General features: G+C 51.6%; 1 protein-coding gene across 6 annotated transcripts in view; it reads right to left on the bottom strand.

The window, feature by feature from the left end:
* TSPAN14 (tetraspanin 14) overlaps positions 1 to 21,783 on the bottom strand; it is a 65,363-nt gene extending 43,580 nt beyond the window's left edge. For 2 of the 6 annotated variants that reach the window (XM_016918763.4, XM_054659752.2), the window contains exon 1: positions 21,576 to 21,783. The gene's annotated coding sequence lies outside the window, so the exon portion shown is untranslated. Of the gene's footprint in view, positions 1 to 7,262; positions 7,404 to 21,575 lie in introns of all 6 variants that reach the window. The other 4 variants (XM_016918762.4, XM_054659751.2, XM_063781943.1 and 1 more) reach the window with 4 other exon arrangements.
* Between the last annotated feature and the right edge of the window lie 1,475 nt (positions 21,784 to 23,258).

Genomic DNA, 23,258 nt, shown 5'->3' with positions numbered 1-23,258 from the left:
AGGGGGTATGTCCTGGAACCAAACCCCCTTGGACAGTGGAGGGATGACTGTATAAAAAGGATGGGGAGGCCGGGCACCATGGCTCATGCCTGTAATCCCAGCACTCTGGGAGGCCAAGGCAGGTGGATCACAAAGTCAGGAGTCCAAGACTGGCCTGGCCAAGATGGTGAAACCCTGCCTCTACTAAAAATACAAAAATTAGCTGGGTGTGGTGGCAGGCGCCTATAATCCTACCTACTTGGGAGGCTGAGGCAGAGAACTGCTTGAACCCAGGAGGCAGAAGTTACAGTGAGCCAAGATCGCGCCACTGCACTCCAGCCTGGGCAACAGAGCGAGACTCTGTCTCAACAACAAAAAAAAGGATGGGGAAAGGGGGCAGAAAAAGAACATCAACTCAGAACAGAGTGGACCTTTAACTTAAAACTTTTTTTCTCTTTTTAGAGACAGGATCTTAAACTCCCAGCTTCACATGGTCCTCCTACCTCAGCCTCCCAAGTAGCTGGGACCACAGGTGTGTACCACCACACCAAGTTAATTTTTTAATTTTTTGTAGAAATAGGGTTTCACTATGTTGCCCAGGCTAATCTCAAACCCCTGGCTCAAGAGATCCTCCCTCTGCAGTCTCCCAAAGTGCTGGGATTATAGGCATAAGCCATCACGCTCAGCCCAAAACTTTTAGATTTACAGAAAAGCTCATTATCTGTCCTATTGCCAGATTAGCTCTATCAAACATCATTGCAACACTGACACTCCCTTAAGAACCAGCTGTTTGTAAGCCTTGGATCCAGATTAAACTCCAGCCAGTGCTTGGCAGCCCCACACCCAAAGAAGTCAGGCCCTTGGCTCCTCCCACAGGGACCTTCAGAGGGGGAGGATGGCCGCCTGCACCCCTCCAATGGGGTGTCCTCTACCTCCAGTTCTTTAGCATCCCTCGATTCTGCCTGGCCCTGTTTGGACGATGTCCATTTCAGGAGCTTGCTGGAAATGTGGAATCTCAATTCCCTTCAATCTGCATTTCACTAAGATCCTGAATAAGATGAAAATTTGGGAAGCTCTGAGACAAGAGTCTCATTTTTTATATACTAATAAGGGGTCATGAGGGAGGAAGAGGGGAGAGAAACCCCAAGGGAAGGAAGCCGGATGACATGACAGTGGAGAAAAGTGAACTGAGTGTTGGGAAGGCCAGGCCCAAACCATGTGGCCTGACCCTGCACAAAGGCACTGCGAGCTCCCCAGGCTTCCTGAGAGTGATGTCCCTGGAGTGTTTGCCCCTCCTATGGGATAATCACATGCCTCACAACCCTCCAACACTACTCTGCTGATGGTTCCAGAGATCTGCATCTTTCCACACAAGCACCAGGCACAAATACCAGACAAAGCATGGACCAAGGGGCCCCACCCAGAATCCCTCAGCCTTCACCCACCCAGACACTCAGGAGCTTTCCTAAACTCCTCACGCTCCAATACCTCCCCTCCCCTCACTCCCCTCCCCTCCCCTCCTGAGGGCACAGGTCAGTTCCTCATGACCTCAGGGAAGGTCTGAAGGTCTCTTACTCGGCTCTCTACCTTCAACCCCACCCCTCCTCTGGCCCCTCTTTTTCCTAAGGACCCAAGTGACAATGACAACACCCACCACCCATATCCTGAGCTACATACACCCCATGCCCCCAAATTATCCTTGCTATCTCTCCTTCCCTCTCATTCTCCGAAGCCAATCCTTCAACACCACCTGGCCTTTGAGGCCCCCAGAACTGGCCTCTGACCTGATCACAGGCCCATCCCAAGGAAGGGCAGCCACATCCCCCAAGGAAGGCGGAGTTTCTGCTGCACCTCTAGTAGCACCTGGGGCCTAGACCTTCCTACCATCTGAGAAGGGGGTCTCTAGAGCCCACTAGGTGCTGGGGAACATTCACAGGCCAAAGGAACAGGCAGGTCCAGGGAGAGAAGCCTAGGAGGGGGCAGGCGAATATGAAAGGGAATGGGCCCCAGTAGAAGAGAGAATCACTAAGGCAGGCCAGGGCAGGCTGCTCAGCTGCCCACAGCAATCTCACCCTCTGAGGATGGAAGGAGGGGCTCGGCTCTCTCTGACTCACCCCTTAGAGCCAGAACTGTCCATGTACATCCCTGACCCATTCCCTCATTAACCCAAACGCCACATCCAGGGGCCACCAGAAACACTGCAAAATCAGACACCGTGGCATGTGAACCTGTGGTTTCCAACAAAAAAGAAAAAAAAAAAAAACTTTAATTTAAAAAAAAAAAAAAAACCCACCATGGTGGCAGCAACCGCTCACTGGAGTGAAGAAGTTTGACTCTTTACTGTGGGAAGTCACTACACAGCTGCACAATGTCGGGGGGGCTGGATCCCCTCCTTTATCACAGGGTGACAAACACTGCCCTGGCACAGTGTGGGGAAGGTGGGCCCCCGGCTTCCAAGGCCATCAAGCCCCTGACCGCCAGCCCTGGATGGCCTCCACGTGCAGGTGCAGGAGAGGCTGGGCCCCAGCTCTGAGCTCCACCAGGCTCTCCAACGGGTCTGAGGGTCTCAGTGCCTGGCATCCTGTAAAAACCCTGATTTTAGTGACTGAAGCACTGTGAATTTCCACCACCAAAAACTCACAACCCAAAACCTGCCAAGTTTCAGGACACCGAGGGGCCTCCTCATTAACCTGGTGAGAGGAGGCCTCTGTCTACCTCAGTGCTGTCATCAGGAAAGCAGCAGAGTGGGTGGATTTGAGTCAGGGGAGTCCTCAGTGGGAGAAGCACTGGGCCTGGAATGGAGGTCACCTAGTCCAGTGACTTCCAAGCTTACTATTTTTATTATTTTTTAAGCTACAGGAGGCTTTGTTCAAAGAAACTCTGACCCAGAAACCCAACATGGAAGCAGGCAGAGCAGGACACTTTTATCTTCAGGTGGCTGGGGGAAAGGAAGGCTTCACAAGGTGCACACTAAAAACCATGGGCCTACTGCGACTGATGCCATGCTCCACAGGACAGCAGAATGGTTCAGGAGCTGCCTCCAGAATCATATGGCAACTAGTTCAACAGAACTGTGATAGACTTGGAAATGCATGTTTTGAAGAGCTGTCATTCACAGCAGCTTGAAAAAGCCCCCACTGGCCAAATCTGGAGCAATCTGAGCGGCAAAATAAACAATAATAACAACGGATTTTAACTCATTGAATAAAATAAGAATTCATGAGCCCATTCTAATACACACACAGAGATAAATAAACAGGAAAGAAGGAAAAGTTATGGGTAGCACAATGATACATAGCTACAGCAGTTCTGTATAGTTAAATGATAAATGTAGAAGGAATTATGGAATTAAATCATCGCATTCAACACCCATGACAGAAACAACCGACTGTGCCAAGAATCTGCAATGGGTCCTAAAACCAGTCATGAGTTTGACGTGAAATAGCATACTGTATTTGCATAGTCTCAAAGTATCTCCCCACAGGACACTTACAAAGAACAAAATAGTAACTTAGAGGGGAGAAACGCAGCAGACATCACCATAAGCAAGCGATCATTGTCAATATCACCGGTAATGACTCAGACCCACATCATGTGCCTCCCAAGGGGATGCACCTAGAACTCACCATTTCCGCAGTATTCCTTACAAAACTGCAAAACTTGCAGCTAACCATGAGGAAACAACAAACAAACTTAAATTAAGGGAGATACTACAAAATAACTGGCTTCAAGTAACTGAAACATAGAGTTTGTGGTCCTTCTTGGAGAAAAAAAAAAAAAAGCAAACAAAACATTCAGGCCTTGGGCCCCATTGGAGATTTTCACTTTTACGTTTTTGAGACAGGACCTCACTCTGTGACCCAGGCTGGAGTGCAGTGGCACCGTCACAGCTCACTGCAGCCTTGACCTCCTGGGCTCAAGTGATCCTCCTACCTCAGTGCACACCTGCAGTCCCAGCTACATAGGCAGATGGGGTCTCCCTATGTTTCCCAGGCTGGTCTCAAACTCCTGCTTAAGCCATCCTACTGCCTCGGGCTCCCAAAGTGCTAGGATCACAGGCATGAGCCACCATGCCCAGCACCCATGAGAGATTTTCAGAATGATTCATCAGGCAGCTCATTCAACTGCACCAGCAGCCTCAGGGCAACACCTGCCCACCTAGGTGAGGCAGGGCCTGGTCACCCACACCTGCCACTCACCCCACACCTGCTACCCACCCCACCCCCACTTCTCAAATGGCTAGGCAAAAGGAGGCCTGGCACCTTGACTTCCAAGTTGATGTCCCAACCTACTTCCCTCTGCCATTGAAGGTGAAGCTGCCCACTCAAGGGAGGATGCTAGGCCAAAGCAGGCATAGTGCACGTGTCCTATACCCATACCCTGATCATCATGACAGGCCTGTTTCTGAAAATCTAAGTCTACATGAAATGTCTATACACAGAATCCTTTTACATGCCCCTGGTAAGAGCACATCAGAGCCTCTTCCTCAGCTAGTTGCAAACAAACGTGGAGAGTCTGGGCCCAGTCTACACTAGTATTCCCAATGTGAACAAGAACCCACGGGGTCCAAGGTGCTGTGCCTCCAGACCTCAGGAGGACTGGGCTGGGCCCTGTGGCCTCCCTAGATCAGCAAGGTTGAAGCAAACCACCCAGCAATCCATCAGTGCACAGGCTCGCCTGCCAAGCTCATGGGGTGAAAAGGCTTTTGCTGTGGGAGACAAACACCTAAAGACTTGTTTCTACATGTTCAGGGCACTGCTGCATGTAAGACACCGAGAATGAGGCTGTGGAGACAAACACCAACTCAGAGTGGGACCTGTGCCTGACTCAGGGGACTCAGAACATGACTCCCTTCACTAAGTGCAGTCAAGTAGGTGCTAGAGGGCAGAGAGAAGGAGGCGGTGATGGTGGCAAGCTGGTCAGGAAATGCTCCCTAAAGCAGCTAGTTTAAATGTGTACTAGATGAGGGCAGCACATCTAGAAGCTCCCCAGTTTGGGATCGAGAGCTGTGCCTAAAGATAGGGAGTGACACACTGCAACCCGACCTGGCAGCAGGCAACTGTTTCACCCCGAGACGGACCCTCCAATGAAGATTATTAACAGAGCCTTCAGTGCATCCCCAGCTCCAGGCTGGGCCCTGCAGATGATACCAAGACAAAACCAGCATGGTCATCCTTGCAGGGCTGACACCATTGGTGTGGGAGCCACTCCTGAACACCATAGATGTTCCAAGTGATGAGTGGCCCATTCTTGGGGAGAAACAAACTTTGCTCCAATAACTGGGTCTTTAAAAGCTGGCTGTTACAGGAGCTGCTCCAGTAGGCTGCAGGGATTTGACCTACATGCTTAATGTAGATTTGAAGTGTTCTCTTTGTACAGGTCACAAAGAAACTACATAAGAGAGTTTAGAATTATATTTACTCCTCATTCTCTATGTTTCCATGCCTGAAAGGCATAAAGATTATGGCTGTAAGATGCTTAAAAATCTTCTTATACAAAATTGCACAGTCAGCTAGAATATACTGTCAGTCTTCCATATATCCACAGGTTCTACATCCTCAGATTCAAGCAACCAGGATCAAAAATATTCAGGAAAGGCTGGGTGCAGCGGTTCACACCTGTAATCCGAACACTTTGGGAGGCAGGTGGATCACCTGAGGTCAGAAGTTCAAGACCAGCCTGACCAATATGGTGAAACCCAGTCTCTAACAAAAACAGAAAAATTAGCAGGCCTGGTGGCACACACCTGTAGTCTCAGCTACTCAGGAGGCTGAGACAGGAGAATTGCTTGAATCTGGGAGGCGGAGGTTTCAGTGAGCTGAGAACGCGCCATTGCTCTCCAGCCTGGGCAACAGAGCAAGACTCTGTCTCAAAAAGAAAAAAAAAATTACAAATGCTTTAAATTATATAATACTTACATAGCATTTACATTGTATTAGTTATTATAAGTAATCTAGAGATGATTTAAAGTATATGGGAGGAAGTACATAGGTTATATGCAAACACTACTAAGTGCTGGGGCTAAAACCAATCTCCTTTGGAGACAGGACACCAAGGGACAACTGTACTGTGTTTTAAGACAAAAAAAACCCACCTCAAAGGACGGCAATCTGGAAAACTTCTGAGTCTAGGGTGGGACACTTTCCAGCCCACCCCAGTGCCTGGCTCCCCCAGCCTGGGGGAAAAAGATTTACAGAGCTAAAACAAAACAAACAAAAATCCTTTCCAAAGAAGCCATGAAAAGTGAAGCCCAGTGGGGAAAAATAAAACTAAGTGTGCCTTGTGAATGTCAAGAGAGGAGGAAGAGGCGGCAGAATTTTTTAAACTGCAAATCAATGGTGAGAAACTGCTAGAAAAGGCTGAGAGGAAATCAAGAGTCAGGAGAAAGCAGATCATCCCCTAAAACAGAGCCAGAAATGCAGGGGAGCCCTTGGGTAGCTGAGCAGGAGAGTCAGGGTCTCATTCCCAGGGAAGCAAGCTCTTCCCCACAAAGCCCCAACCTTCGCCAGAATGCAGGGGATGTGCAGGTGTAAAGTGAAATCAGGAGAGCACCTCAAACTGTTTTCTGCTGCAAAACTACTACAAAATACAAATTTACAGTCCCTCTTCTGGACTATTTATTTATCTTCAACATACACCAAAACATCTTTATAGAAAATGCTTTGTGTTTCTTCCAAAAGCAAACAATATTTACAACCTGATTCTGAACCTGTTCTCCCGCTGGAACAGGGAGGGGCAAGTGGCACCAGATGGCCAGGGAGGCTTAGGGCTGCCCTTTCACCCAGGAGGGCTCCAGTTACCCCCCCAATCCCCACCCCCACCCCCATTCCCCAAAGATAACCTCGCCAGCAGGGCTCTGGGCTAAGGGGGCTTTCTCGAACTAGCTCCATTTCCAAGACATCCCCGGCACCGAGGAATAACTGCTGTGCACTGCACACCCAGAGGGGAAGGACTGAGAGCTGGGGCTGCCAAACCTGTTTAAAGTCGACAACTTTCAGGAAAGCAAGTGGGTAAAGACTGCAAAACCATGAAACAGGCTAACAAAGCGAAGGGGCAAGCATGACAGTGTGGCTGGCTGAGGCTGTGCTTCTCAAACATGAAAGTGCATTCAGGCCGGGCATGGTGGCTTGGGCCTGTAATCCCAGCACTTTGGCAGATCGCTTGAACCCAGGAGATAAAGGGTGTAGCGAGCCTTAATTGTACCACTGAGCAAACAGTCAGACCCTATCTCACAAAAAAAAAAAAAAAAAAATTTAAAAAAGCATTCAAATCACTTGGGTTACCTTGTTAACAATGCAAATTCTGATTCAGCTGATCGGGATGGAGACCCCTCAAGATTCTACAGCTCAGCAAGCTCCCAGGTGATGCTCATGCTGCCCATCAGCAGGTCTGTGGATGGCACTTTGAATAGTAAGGATGTAACACTGACACACAGAAGGAAAACAACCATTAAAGCAAGTCATGGGAAGAAAGCCACCCATCTTTATTGTTCCTGATTTACAAGGATGCAATCAGCTTCCCTGGAGGAATGCTTTAATTTTGGGATTTGTTTGGGATTTTGTTGCATCCCAGTGGATCCTCACAGATTATTTTTATTCCCATTTCTCAGCTGTAAAAGCTACTCTAACCAAATGATAGAGACCTGCCTCTTCCAAGACCACCGCCCTCCTGTGTCATGCCCGGCAGAAACACAGCCTAGAGCTGTGTTTCGGGGCCACAAGCTGGCCCCGAAGACAATGGGAGGAAGTCAGACGGGCAGCAGGCACAGGGGGGCCTGGTAGGCAGTGCTGGTTAGGGCGGGCGGGCCCAGAGGATGGAGGCTGGGCCAGGAAAGGCACATAAAGGGCAGAAACCCAGCCTGAAAGGTCACCAGGAAAAGAACATTTTGTCTCCTAGAACCTGTTGACAAAATAGAGGCAAAATTTAAACACAGTCTCCACCCCCAAAGAAGAGGAATGGGGATACTGTTTTCATTTTTACTTTTAACAAGTTTGTTTTTACATTTAAGAGCTTGGCCTCACTTTGGCAAGAGGTAAAATTAAAAGCTTTACTTCCCTCTCCCTGGATTCCACTTCACAACAGAGGGGCTACACTAATAAACAAAAGTAATGTGCCATTTCCAAGAAAAGCCAAGGCGAGGTCCAAGGTAAGACTACTCATCAGTGAACTCCAGGGGCCACACTCAGCGCCTGAGAACTGGGAGTGTGTGTTTGGGCTCAGGGTGGCTCGGTTTCCATTTGAAAACTACAGGCATCTTTTGAGGTGATCATCACCACCCCTCAAGAACCTGAGGAAGAAATGCCCAGGAAAAGAGGGGCTCCTTGTTAATTCCATCTGATGACATTCTCTTCCAAAGGATCCTGAGTTGGCAAGAGAGATTCCAGGTAGTGGAGTTAGATTAATAGAACCATTTTGGAGTTAGATTAATAGAACTCCAAGGGTTACAGCTAAAATGTTCCCAAAGTTCCTCTGAGCAACACTTCCATTTTCTAGTAAGAATCTACACCCCAGGAAGTGACCCACCAAGGTCACCCAGTAAGCCTGAATTCAAACCCCAGCCTCTACATCCATTGTGTTTTTCCCAGAAGGAATACTGAGCTGCCTTGATGGTGACTTTCCCAGTCTTGTTTGGGTCCAACAACCTGTAAACTAAAAATAAAATTCTAAGCCCCATAACCAACTAAACAGACCCTCTTGGCCACGAGGACCCCAGAGAAACCCGAAAAACAGCTCTTGGCCACAACAAGGAGGAGGTTGGAAAGGCCTCATTACATACCTCCTCCCTTTTGGGATTTAGACACAAAAACTGACCATCATTAACATTAAAATAGAGATTATAAGACTAAGAAACAAGACTCTTTGTGACAATAAGATACCGAAATATAAAGAGGACTGAAGGCCATGCCAGACAAGGGTTAAGTCACTCACCCCACAGCTCTAACCCAGTGTATTGGTTAACGGACTTCCTTATCTTACCAGTCCTTTCTGCTGACTCTAAATTTTTGGACAAAGCTTTACTCCTTTAACGAATTACAAATTAAAGAATCTCTGAACCCACCTATGACCTGTAAGCCCGTTTCATGATATCCCACCCTTCTGGGCTTAAACAATGCATATCTTCCATGTACTGACTTATGCCTTTGCCTGTAACTTTTGCCTCCTTAAAATGTATAAAACAACAAAACCGTAATCCGACGGCCTCAAGCACCCTTTCCCCACACCTCTTGAGACCGTGCTTTTCCCAGGACGCAGACACTCACTGGATTGGAATAAACCTCTTTAAAATATTTTAGAGACTGTGGTTTTTCTGTTAACATACCCCACCCCCCACCGAAGTGGGGGTTTTTCAATGCCTTTTACGATGAGCACCAGCTCTTTTTACTTTGAGTCTAGTAGGTGCTACAACATTTGCTAAAATGAGGGCTGGGTGCTATGGCTCACACCTGTAATCCTAGCACTTTGGGAGTCCGAGGCGGACGGACAGCTTGAACCCAGAAGATGAGTTCGAGACCAGCCAAGGCAACATTGCAAGAGTTCGTCTCTATGAAAAATTTTAAAAAATTAGTCGCGCATGGTGATGCGTGCCTGTGGTTTCAGCTACTGGGAAAGCTGAGGCAGGAAGATCACTTGAGCCTGGGAGGTGGGGGCTACACTAAACCATATTCATGCCACTACACTCCAGCCTGGGCAACAGAGCAAGATTCCATGTCAAAAATTAAAATAAAATGAGGACACTCCAAGGTGCAACCCTATCTGGGGCTGAGGCTTGCTTCCTGATTTGTAAGACTTGGCTGATAAGAGAATCAAATAAGACAGCCAGGATGGGTTTTGAAAGGGTAAGCTATAATGCTAAACACATGAAAACTAGTGGGAGTTATGAGTTCTATACAAAACAACTCTATTTCAAAGGCAGGTGCCTTACAGATTCTGTCTGTGGTTTAGAAAGGAGACAGTATGGGTTGGGGCGGGCACACCTCAGATAGAGAAGTCAGACAGCGGGTGAGAGTGGCCTTCACCCCGCCTGCAACCCCACACATAGCTGAATTTGTACCCCCAGAGAGAATGCTCATTTTGCCCACCAAAAAGTGGTGGGGGAGAGAAGGGAGAGATTCAGATGTGAAGGAGCAGGGTACAGTTCCCCTCAGTTAGAGAAAGGTCCTCACAACCATAAGGACCAAAATAAAAAATATTCTTAACCAATCCTGCCTCTGTTTTCAACAGAGACCAGGAGATTAAGAACGAGCATCCTTTGTGCCTGAGAGTGGCTTTTTCTGCCAAAGACCCGGAGGCTAACTCTCTCTTTAGTGTGCATCTCAGTGGCCAAAAACAGGTGAGACCTCTCTCTGTTCCCACTGTAGGTGTCACTATCTTTCTGATCCAGTAAGAGGGGATACTCTGTGCTTCTCTCAGCATGGCTGGGAGATAGGGGTACAGCCAGAGGAATTAGGGGTGCAGCCAGGGGGCTGCCATGCCTTTGGCTCAGTGGGCAGATTCATGTCACAAGGGTTTCCACCCCACCAGCGCTGTGTGCTGGCTGCCTGCTGCCCACTGCCAGCCTGAGATTCAAGAGCCCGGAGATGGCAGAACAAAGGAAAATGGCTGTGGCTCCTGCAGCGGGGGTGGCTGCAGGCTGAGCTGCCAGCACACAGGCTTTTCAGCAGCTGAGTGCTCGCGTGAGGAACGGGGGCACTGGGCTGAGCACTGAGGCACAAAGCAAGTGGGGGGCCTGGGAGACTAATAGCAACCCAGGCACGTGCCTGGCCCCCACCCAAGGGCACAGCTGGGCCGGGAAGACTCGGCAGAACTCACTCCCCAAAGCAGTGGGCAGGTGGCCGACAAGCCTGGCACCGGCCACTCCTGCTCCTTGCCCAGCTGCTCAGAACTCTTACCCAGAGGTGTTCCAGGCAAGCACAGGGACTTGAGAAGGGCGAAGGGGGATCTTGACAGAGGCAGAAACTAGAATCTGAGAACACATGACGGGCCTTGGAGTGGCTCAAGGCTGTCTGCAAATGGACCTCTATTAAGCATAATGGGCTCCTGCTACCAGCAACAATAGTTGCACTGACCACTCCCTCTCCCACTCTCCTCCTTCTCTAGTCCCCTCCCACCCTTCCCCCAAAAAAATCTACAATGGGAAGCAGCAGGAAACCAGGGCAGAGCCCCTGAATAGCTCCACTGTGAGGCCCCAGGTCCCGCCTCCTCAGCCCCACAGGTCAGCCCTCACTGCCACCAGGCCACAATAGAAACCTCTGTGCTACCAAGGACCCAGGCCCAGACAATGAGCTGCACATGGGAAGCTTTGGCCTTCTCACGGGGACTGCATGTAACTGCAATGGTGAGAAGTTCTCTGAGTAGAAGGGTGGGAGAGCCAGGGCAGGGACACAGGCCTCAAACCCACCAGGTCAGGGTCTATTTAGGAGGTCTATCTGCCAGCCAGCCCTAAAGTCTCCCTGCTTCCCACCCTGCCCTGGCATGGGGCAGTGAGAGCCACACAGGGAAACAACCAGAGAGCTCCCGACACAGAGTGGGCACATCCAACATGCTGTCACGACTGTCCCTCCTTCCCCACCCATCCCAGGAAGAACCATACCCCATTTCTGTTCTGAAAGGCAGCGCCCGCTCAAAACACAAAACCCATCTATTATTTTCACCAGGTGCCTTTTACACAGGCTTTTAAAATCACAGGGTGGCAATCAGGCCCAAGGCGGCCTGAACAGGGAGGTGTGCAGAGCAGCGAAAGGCCAAGGGAGGCCAGAGAAGGAGGCCGATCCTCACACCAACCCCTGACACTGCGGGAAAATCTGCTCCTCTAAAAGCTGACGCCAGCTCCAGCTTGCTGCAACCAACGCTCCCCCTTCACACCCCACACAGGTCCTGCAAAGTCGTGAGGTTGCTGGAACCCACTATGAGAAGCCTGCTCCCCCTCTCCCTACACCCCAGCTCGCTCTGGCTGACTCCTCACACTTTTAGGGGCACAGGCTGCATGACCCAGAGGGCCAGCCAAGGGCTGTAAATATGGAGGTCACGGAGACAGGCTGGCCTGAACTGAACCAAAGATGGACTTGGGTGGGAACCAACACGCTGGCACCCCTCATGCCTTCCCGGTAGTTTCTCCAGCTCTTGTCTCTGTAGAAGGCCAAGATCCCTCCAAAAGAAAACTTCGTAAACTTTCATTCCCCCTTTCGGAATCAAAGCCGCATGTTTCTTTTCCTTTTACACACCTAATGCAGTAACTCCACATCTAGTCATTTCCACTACAGACCTGCAGCATGCATAAGACACTCCTGCAGCTTAGCCTATAGAAACAAAACACTGAAAGCAACCTCAAAATCCATCAATAGAGAGCTGGTAAAGTGAGTCATCATTCACTGTGCAGCAGAATCATGCGCTGCTGTTAAAAAGAATGGACTAAACTATGTGTGCTAAAATGGAACAATCCTGGGATAAATTCTCAGGGTAAAAATCAGGAAGTGCAAAACAGCATAATTAGTATACCACTGGGGTAATAAACAAGAGAGGAATACAGACATGCTTGACTAGGCACTGAACATCTGGTGACAGCGGCCTCAGGGGAGCAGAACTGAAGGGGTCAGGGATAGAAATAGGAGTTTTCACCGTGTATCTTTGTTATGTGTTTTTCATCATGTATACATTTTTGTAAATAAAAATGTTAAACCTAAATTAATATTTAAAACGCCTAAAGTTTGTGGCTGGACACACAATTTTACCCATAGCTGTCTGCAAGCAGCTTCCGGTGTTTCCCTAGAACAAGGCAGAGTAATGGGGAGGGGAAACGAATCAAGGGGAAGGAGGGGGTCAGGCAGTGGCAGCCTCAGGGATACAGACTCACCAACTCACAGGGCTCCCTGCTTTCGACTCCACCCCAAGTCCCGAAATAGAAAGTTTTCCTAAGAAGAGCAAGAACAGATTCTGACAAAGGCACAAAAGAAACCAGACCATCTGCTGCCAAGCCCACTTCATGATAAACCTGTAAGACCCTAAGATTCAGGCAATGTAGGCGATGCAGGAGACGGGGCTGAAACCCAGGCATCCCGGGCATCCACAGGGACCCTTCTCTGAGCCCTCCCCACTCAGTCATCAGTGGAGCTCAAGGTCCTAGTGCTATGAACACATCCCAGTTTCAGCAACTAAAGAAAGCTATTTCAACAGATTTCTAGGCCTGGCCCAATTCCAAGGACAGGCTAAAAACAGTTTCTCCAAAATCCCAGCTCAAAACCCCATTCCCTAACCACTAAACTCCATGTACCTTCCAGGAAATGGAAGCTGCAAAATGGAGCTGTGAGATGCACTTGCAGATTTATTCCTCACTAAAGAGATACATATATGTTGTTTAAAAGCTTCCTTTAACTGACGTGTCAATAAATACTCTGCACTCAGAAGCACTGATATACTTCCTCCAAGTGATTTTTCCCCCTAAGGAACAATACAAAAACCATTCCAGCCTTTCCTGCTGCTGAGGGGAATGACACAATGACCATTAGAACCAGGACTGGCCAGACCATTTGAGTGAGAGATGTGGATGGCAGGGAGTGGTTCACAAACAGAATTCTATCTATGTAGAATAACTCCTCCACCCCACCCCACCCCATCCCATCCCATCCCACCCCATTCCTACCCCCTAGGCCACCAGGGCGGACAGAAATAAACACCTCCCAATGACCTCAAGCTCAAAGACCGCCCAGACCACAGGGAAAGAAGGCCAGAGAGGGGGAATGGGTATATTTGGTTCCCCTTACAGAATAAGATGCTTTCTGAAGACTGCTAAATATGTTCAATAAGTAGCCCCTGAATTAAGAAGCACAAATCAAGTGCCCAGGAGTTTGACACCAGCCTAGGCAACATAGCAAGATCCAATCTCTACAAAAAATTCTTTAAATTAGCTGGGTGTGGTGCTGCATGCCTGTGGTCCCTGCTACTCAGGAGGCTGAGGCGGGAGGATCACTTGAGCCAGGAAGGTGGAGGCTTCAGTGAGCTGTGATAGGGCCACTGCACTCCAGCCTGGGCAACAGAGTGAGACCCTGTCTGAAGAAAAAAAAAAAGGCACAAATGAGATCTCACAACAGTGAGAACTATACTGGCACCTGAAGCCCTCGTATCTCTTTCTGCTCCTCTCGGTGGCTCAGTGCAAGCCCTCAGCAGGTCTTGCCTGTAATCCCACAATCCTCTGTGAAACCAAGACCAGCCCCTCTCCAACCGTCTTTCTGCAGGAGTGAGCAGAGCCCAACCCAGGCACTAATCTTCAACACACCAAATCCTGGCACCTGCCTTTGCCACCTCATCAGTCATGCCATGGAGGGGAGCGTCAGGGCTACCCTACACCAGAGGAGCCCTCAACTAAACCTGCCCGCCCCACCCCATCCTGGGCACATGCCACTTGTTCCTCTTTGCTCACACACTTAGCACCCCAGAGCCCTTGGGAATGAATCCCCCACCACTACCACCAACTCTGATTTTGGCATGCCCCCTCAAAAACCTATCCATGTTTATACCATCACTTGTATTTCACAAGAAGCTACTAGAGTTACAAAACACAATGACTGTGGTAGGCAGGATGGCTGCAGAGAGCAGGGTTCTGGCACCACCACTGTTACACTGCAAGGGTGGAAGCTGGCTACAGAGCCTCTAGGAAGGAGGGAAGGCCCCATCCACAGCCGACAGGTTTTCCTTACAACAGCAAGGGCCTGGTTCCTGAAAAGCTGACTGTTGAGACAAGATCAGTCTCAAGAAAAGGAGGCAGGCCAAACAGGGTCACCTGTGCAGGGTAGGCTGGAGGGAGCCGGCCCTCAAGAGAGGCAGAGTCTGATCAAGTAGACAGGAGGGCCAGAGAGAAAAGGAGGAGCCTCACTCACGGAGGAGGAACAAGGTAGGCTGGAGGCAGGGACCTGTAGGCCTCAGACAGAAGGAAGCTGGTGAAGCTCCCATAGGCAAAATGCCCAGGAGCTCTGGCTAGAAGGCAGCAGGAGTGTGCAGTCCAGGCAAGAGGAAGAGATCCCCCACAGCACCTCCCTCTGCCCAGCTCAGACAAATGGGACAGTCAATCCCCAGGCTGATGGAGGCCGGAGCGAGAACCACAAAGTTGTCAGACTGGTTTGCCCAGGACAGGGAGAGCAGGAAACACAAATTGCAGCAGGAGCTCAGCTTCAGGGGGCAAAAAAAAGCAGCAAAATTGGTGGGCTGTAGGGAAACAAGGACCCAGGTCCATGCGATTTCCTGGGTGCAGAGGGGAAATCCAGCAGGCCAAGAGCAAGGGAGCCAAGGGACAAGGGGCCAGCAGATGCTGAAAAGGACCAAGGTTTCTGGAAAAAAAGAGAGTGACACTTACAAGAAGGGACACCTACAAGGAGAGAAACCTGTCCCCTACTCTTACACCGGCCCAAGCTCAGGACCACTCACACCTGTCTCCTGAGGGACAGGCCAGTGCAAGAAGAATGGACAGGACACTGCCAGCCACGGGATACTGACAGAGATTCTGTCCCTGACCAAACTTTATTCCTCTGAGCCCTCTACTCATCTGGTCCTGACCTAGGGTTCCTAACTCCATTCTCTCTAAGAGCCTAGTTTTAGCAAAACTCCTGTTAACCAGAATCCCCCAACCTCAATATCTAATCATACTGGATATCTGATCGTATTTCTCATCCTCTACTATCTCCCAGGTAAAACCTGATCACCCTGGCCTACCTGCAGCAAGAATTCAGTTAGCTCAGTTTAGTAAAAATTTCCCTACCCTCTTAGAAATTTTCAGGAGCCCCCACACTCCGCTCCTTGACTATAAGTTCCCACTTTCTTTGTTGTATTTGGAGTTGGCCCACTCTCTCCCCTCTACTGCAAAATCCATTGCGATAATTCCTACATCTATTGTAATAGTCCTGATACAGTCTACCTCACCAGTTTAACAAGTGTCAGAATTGTTTTTCTTTCACCAGCTCCCTAAGTCTTCCTGGACCCACTGCTCCCACCCCTCACTCAGGGTGTGTAAATTACTTGGTCTGGGGCTGTGGCTGACCTCCCCTAACAAGCCCCAGAAAAAGACCCTGTCTGCCTGGCCCAGGGACACAGGAGAGGACCCTCAGCACAGCTGGTGGGCACCCAGATTGGGGACAGACACACTCCTACTGCTGAGAGTCCCACAGCATCCCCAGGATCACCACTCAGACCTCGGGGTACAAACAAAAGAGATTCGGGAGAGACCCATTTCCTTCCACTGCTGTGGGGCCTCTCTCCTGGACGTTAGGGCTCCGAACTCCTCTCAAGGCCGTGCAGTGTACAGGAGCACAGGCCCAACAGCTGGGACTGTCAACGCATAGTCAGGCAGGAAAAACCCAGAGAAGGTTCACTAGCCCCTTGTTCCAGTCCCTCCCCAAACCTTACCCATGCAGGACAGCCCAACTCCAGCTCTCCCAAATGCCAGGAAACACAAAGACTCTGAGGCAGCACCAGGAGCTCACCTCTTACCAGAATCCCAGAAGCCACTTTAGAGACAACTGCCCCAGCTCTCAGGCTCCCAGCTCAGGCCAGCACAGCCTAAGGAGGGAGGAGCCAGTTCCTCCAGCTATCTAGCTGAAAGGCACAGGCTCTAGGCCTTCTCCCTGGCTGCTCAGTTGGGAGGCAGTACAGACCGCAAGGGGTGAAGAGTTTCAACCCCAGCCTGCCCAGGCCCACTTAAGCTCTGGTCTCCAGGCCTGGCCTGCTGCCTCCTAAAAGAAAACCACAGCCCCACCCAACCCTACCCAACCCCACCAAGCCCAAGGGCGGAGGAAGTGAGGTTCCCAGAATCAGCTGCTGGTGAACACTTGCTGAGTGCCGCCAGAGATGGCAGCTGTCTCACACCAGTGTCAGGCCTAACTCAGGGGCTTTGGATCTTGCTTCTCAGTGTACTAATGCTTCACTGCAACCCCGTGAGACAGAAAAGGCAGACTTGATTCTTCTCACTTTACAGATGAGAAAAGTAGACAACTTTTTTTTTTCCAGGAAGAAAAAAAAAAAAAATCAAAGACTTGTGTAGGTCACTCAACTAGAAAGTAGGTGCAACTTGAAAGCTTGCCTCACCACCGTCCACTCTGCAAGCTGGACAGTGTTATTCATCTTCACATCTTCACGTTTAATTGAGAGCGGCACTGGACACTGCCCCCCTGCCAGGGCCTGCGCTCCACCAAAATGGCTACTTGCCCTGTCTAAATCAAAAGCATACGCAATTAAGGGAGAAAATGGATGTGGAGATATTATGAATAACCTCCCTGATTCACAGTTACAGAGGACACTACTATAATGGAAGATAAGCAAACTGAAAAGCTGGCATTCACCTAGACCAAAGACTCTCAAAACTTCATTCTACGCAGCTCCCTGGGTACTCTGATAGCCTGCCAAGAGTGAGACCACTGCTGGAGACCACCACCACCTCTCAATCCACTGGCAGAAAAACGGAAGCCCTGGAAAAGGTGGAAATATGCCTAAGCAGAGTGAGTTAACCATGAAGCAGAAGAACCTGAGGCCTCACCACCTCCAACAGTGTCTGCTGGTCCCGAGGGAAATCACCAGAGACCAAGCAGGTGACCAGGCACAAAATCAAGAGCCACAGTGTGGCTGACTCTTCAAAATCCTGCTAAGGTGGCCTGAGGGGGAAAATGTAACTAACAGGGTTCCTACTCCCTTCTACGACCAGGGATCTAGCCCTACACTCAATCCCATCCCCAGTGGGAGTCCACCTTCAGTCACCTCGCTACCACTGCTTTCTACACCCCTATGCCTGCAAGCTCAATCCCCGAGTCCCACAAAAGTGGGGAGGACCAGGCCTGCCTGGGTATCGCTACCTGCTCCTGCTTCTAGGAAAGGTGGCTGCCCCTACAGGCCACATCCAGGTAGGGGATGGAACATGCAAGATATCCAAGGACTGACATGGCAGGGCAGAGACAGGCAGCAGGAGCCTAATCCCCTTCCCATAGGCATCTTAAAGGCCACCAGGACTCAGTGGCAGGACACAGGGATCATCATGTTCTCTGTCCCTCTGTCCAAGCCACCAGGGGTGTTCCCACTAATCACTATGGGTCCCCCCAGTGAGGACAACATAAAGCAGATAAGTGATGAACATGCAGTGTGAACAAGAAATAAACCTCTGTTGCTTTAAGCCTCTGAGACCTGGGGATTGCTGTTACCACAGCAAACCGTGATCTGTCCAGACAGACACAAGCAGTGACTCCCCAATCTTCTGCATGTGGTAGTGCTGGTCTTCCCATTCCCTGGCCTTAGGGAGACAGAAGCTACATCACCAATCAGCGGGGGTTCCGGGGTACCTGCTATGTGCCCAGGCTGTGCTGGACAGATGAGATGTGTTCAGAGGCAGGGATACAAGGGCACCTTCACTGAAAACACTCATTAGTTCCACTGTGGGCCAGGCTTGTTTGGTATATGAATCCGTTTTAATCACCTCTGAGAGGAACATATTGTCTAAATTAGAAATGAGAAAACCTGGTCCGGCACAGTGGCTCACGCCTGTAATCCCAGCACTTTGGGAGGCCGAGGCGGGCGGATCACTTGAGGTCAGGAGTTCAAGACCAGCCTGGCCAACATGGTGAAACCCCATCTCTACTAAAAATACAAAAATTAGCTGGGTGTGGTGGTGCACACCTGTAGTCCAAGCTACTTGGGAGGCTGAGGCAGGAGAAGAATCACTTGAACCCAGGAGGCGGAGGTTGCAGTGAGCCGAGATCACGCCACTGCACTCCAGCCTGGGCAATAGAGTGAGACTCAGTATCAAAAAAAAAGAAATGAGAAAACCCAGCTCATATTGAGACTTCAAGCAAGTTACTCTGTGACCTCTCGGGACCACAGTTTCCTCATCTGTAAAATGGAGCTGTTGACATCACGGTTGTTTTGTTTTTTGTTTTTTGAGATGGAGTTTCATTCTTGTTGCCCAGGCTGGAGTGCAACGGCGCGATCTCAGCTCACTGCAACCTCCACCTCCCAGATTGAAGCAATTCTCCTGCCTCAGCCTCCCAAGTAGCTGGGATTATAGGCATGTGCCACCACGCCCAGCTAATTTTGTATTTTTCGTAGAGACAGGGTTTCACCGTGTTGGTCAGGCTGGTCTTGAACTCCTGACCTCAGGTGATCCACCCACCTCGGCCTCCCAAAGTGCTGGGATTACAGGCATGAGCCATCACGCCCAGCCATCACAGCTGTTTTCAAGGATTAAATGAGTTATTACAAGTCAAACTTCTAGGGTGTAAGTCTCAATAAACTCACTATTAGTATCACTATGAAATAATCTTGTCCTTCACTAAATTTTAAGCCAGCAAAGGTTTCCCAGGCCTGGCACAATGCCACTTTGCAGGCACTGCTAAAAGGAATTCTACCTCAGTTGAAGTTAAATGGGTCAAATTCCTGAACACATGGTGGCATAGAGTAAGGCCTCAGGAAATAGTTTCAGAACCCAGGGCTTTCCTGCTCCCCGGCCTCCATGGGAACTTCACTTCACTGCCGCCACAACCTTCAGGGCAGAGCCATCTCCTCTCCCACTTCATACTGCCACTTCCTACATGAGAAGGACCTTCACCAGTCCTCAGAGACTAGCACAGCTGCCCAGCTGGTGAAGGGGACAATTCCCTGGGCAGCCAACCATTCTGCAGCTCCATGCCCTTTCTTCCTGGGGCAGCCACAAACCTTCAGAAGCACCCATGGGTTCAGATCCCCCCACCAACCCCGTCTCCCTAAATGATCCTGCTACGCTGAGATCAAGCTCAGATCAATAAACACTACTGAGCACCTATGCCATGTCCAGCCTGGGTTCTAAGACCACACCAAGTTTATAGCTGGTGAGGGACTTTCCAGACTTGGAATAGTGCCTGCAACAATGCCTCGCACCCCACAGAAATCTCAACCATGCTTTGTTAACTAAACTGAGGATGACATTAGGTGGCCCAAGCAGTGGAGTTCAGAGATGTGGGGATGGATATATCCAGAGTCTCCAACTGAAGTTGGGGTGCAACACAATGAGAAGGAAAGGGAAAATACATCTGGTGGCCCTGGGTTTCCAGGGCCTGTCACTATAACGTTAGGGATCGGAGTGGGATCAGACTGCGCGTGGTGGCTCACACCTGTAATCCCTGTGCTTTGGGAGGCTGAGGTGGGAGGATCACTTGAGCCCAGCAATTTGAGGCTATGATCACACCAGCAGCTAAGGGGATAGAAGGGCATACAGGGCCATTATGGTGGAGTCTGGGCTTCATTCTGGGGGTGCCAGAGCCCAGGAAGATCCCTGGAAAGACGGCCGCCCCCACCAACCACTCGGCTGGCTGAAATGTGGCAAGGACATAGGGGTGCTCCGATGGCCTGTCCCCAGGTTTCCCTTCACAAATAGAGAAGGGTGGCCGGAGCACTCAGCAGGCACTAACTGCTTCTGGACTTCAAGGTCAAGGGGCGAGGGGAAGGCTACTTTTGAGGATTTGGCAGGCCACTCTCTCACTAGCCCAAGAGCAACTCCCTCTCGGAAGGGAGGAAGATCCCCTGGAGAGCAGACCACTGCCAAGAGCACACCTGCAGAGGCTCCAATACAATGCTCTGCACAGCCGCCCAGCACCGCCTGACCTCCCGGATAGCAGCGCCAGCACAGCCAACGAGTGTGTGACACCGCCGCACTCACCACCGCTCTGCGCCCAGCCCCAGGCAAGTACCCGGGCCCACGACTTCCCCCGACTCCCCCTAGCACGGACTGTTTCTCGCCGGAGATCAACTTTAAGTCCCCAAGACAAGTGCTCCTGCGGTCCCAGGGCCAAAGTCCCTCCACACACCCTCACACAGGCACTTCCTACCCACCCGCACCCCACCCCTGGGGGTGGAGGAGAAGCAGCAGCGGCCCGGGACAAGCACAGTCCGCAGCCACAAACCTCACTCTACCAGAACTCCGGCTAGGTCAGGGGTCAGGCTTTGCTCCCAAACACAACCCCACACGACTAACGCGGAGAAGCTGGGTCACCGCCTACTCAAACTCCGGCCGTCCCAAACCCAAGCCGGGCAGAGTGGGACCCACGGCGGCGTGGGAGACTGAGCACAACCACGGCGGGGCAGGAGGAAGGGGCGGCCCGCCCCGGCCTACGCCCACCCCCACCCCGGACCCGATCTCCGGGGAGCCGAGGGTGGGTGACTGAGCCGAAAGGGTGGCCCATCCCCGAGCTCGCTGCTGGGGACGAGAAGCAGAGCCCCGAGCAGCAGCGGCCGTCCAGGCTCCCGTCGCCCTCACCCCGCCCGGCACGGGCGCGCACTCGCCGGGGCGCGCGGATGGGGCGAGGGCTACCGAACCAGGAGTGCCGGCCCCGGGCCCGCCGCGGCTCTCGTCCGCCCGGCGCCGGAGTTCGGCTCAGCGGGGTCCCGGCGGAGGCCTCCAACCTCTAGCGAGCAATCCTGGCAGACAAAGCCAGAGCCGCCCGCGGGGCCGCTCCTGGGCAGGCGGGGAGGAAGGCTGAGGGGCCAAACAGGGACCTAAGGAGCAGCCCTCGCCCCCGGAGAACGCTCGGGGAAGTCGGCCTCAGACAAAGAAAGGGGCAGGGCCCGACGCCCCAGCCAGGTCTCCGCGGTCTACTCACCCGCGCGCGGCGGCGGCAGCGGCGGCGCGGCCCGGCTCGGCCGAGGAAGTTAGAGCAAGTTCGGCGGCGCGGGGCGGGAGGGCGCGACTCGGGCCGTCCGAGCGGCGGGGGCGGGGAGCGGAGGGGCGGGGCCGGAGGCGCGGCGCCTGCCGTCTGCCGAGGAAGGGGCGCCGCTTCCCTGCGCCGCCCGGTGCGGCCCCGCGCGCCTGGGCCCGCCCTGGCCCCGCCCCTCCCCCCAGCCGCCTCGCCCCTCCCCCACCGCACCCCGCCTCCCGGCCCGCGCGGCACCGGGGACCGCGAGGCCGGGTCGCCGGCCCGCCCCTTTGTCCCGCTCTGGGCGGTGCCGGAGGCTTGGGGCGGCCCCGGTCCGCGCCCTCCTAGTGGGTGCGCGGCGCAGGCCGGGCCTGGCCCGGGGCCGGGCACTTGTAGCCGCCAGGAGCGCTCTGAGCCGTTGCGCTGCGCAGACGCCGCTCTGGCCTTGTCGGAGCCGAACCTGGGAGAAGCACGAGCTGTGGGAGGCGGCGTCTCGAGGGATACACGGGATGACCGTGGAGAGCGGGCGAAGGATTAGGAAAATGGCTGTGGTGGAGATAAGAGGCGTTCCTGCCCGGCTTTGGAGCCTGGGGGCGGGGGTAGTCTTCAATCAAAAGGATGGGGAAAAGGTTTTTATTTCTTTGTAAACCAAGGAGTAAGGACACGCTCCTTCTGGCCTTGGTGCTAAAAATACCAAGCTTTCTTTGGATCGTGGCTGAGATTTCTTCCTAACCTTTACGCTAAAGAGGTGGCTGGGACGATTCTTGTGGTGTAGGGGGGTTTCCAGGGACAGCCAGGGGTGGCGCCCCTCTTTGGATCGTGGCTGAGATTTGTTCCTCACCTTTACGCTAAAGAGATGGCTGGGACGATTCCTGTGGGGTAGAGGGGTTTCCAGGGATAGCCAGGGGCGGCTCCCCAGCCTCAGCCTCCCTACCTGTAGAATGAAGCATGCCACACCTCTGTTTCTTAAACTTATTCGGTGGCTGAGGGCCGAGTGGTCTGCTCTATTGGGTAACACCAAACAGGGATCTATTAAAACTGGGCTAAGACTGGTTGCCACATGCCAGTACAAGCAACCAACAGGTTAATTCCAATGGAAGGAGGAAATCTTGAAATGGAGACTGTTCAGTCCATTCCCAGGTTTGTTTGGGTTGTTTTTTGAGCTAAGGTATCGCTTTGTCACCCAGGCTGGAGTGCAGTGGCATGACCGTGGCTCACTGCAGCCTCGACCTCCCGCCTCAGCTTCCCCAAGTAGCTGGGACCACAGGTGCAGGCCACCACACCTAGCTAATTTTTTTTTTTTTTTTTTTTTTTTTTTTTTTTTTTTTTGTAGAGACGAGATCTTGCTGTGTTGCCAGTGATGGTCTTAAATTCCTGGGCTTAAGCAATCCTTCCGCCTCTGCCTCCCAGAGTGCTGGAATTACAGGCATGAGCCACGGTGCCTGGCTAATTTTATTTGTTTGTTTAATTAAGGGGGGATGCAACCTGTCTGTGACAGCCCAGGCAGCTCTGGAAACTCCCTGGGAACCTGTCCATTCATTCAGCAGATAGTGAGTGTTTGATTGAGTGCCTGATAATATGCCAGGCCCTGTGTGCATGGTGGGATACTTCAGTGAACAAGACAGCTGAGGCCTTTTGCCCAATAAAGTT

Source organism: Pan troglodytes, chromosome 8 (assembly GCF_028858775.2).
Source record: "Pan troglodytes isolate AG18354 chromosome 8, NHGRI_mPanTro3-v2.0_pri, whole genome shotgun sequence".
Classification (NCBI taxonomy): domain Eukaryota; kingdom Metazoa; phylum Chordata; class Mammalia; order Primates; family Hominidae; genus Pan; species Pan troglodytes.
The sequence above is the reverse complement of the archived record's forward strand: the minus strand, read 5'-3'. Positions and strand labels throughout refer to the sequence as shown.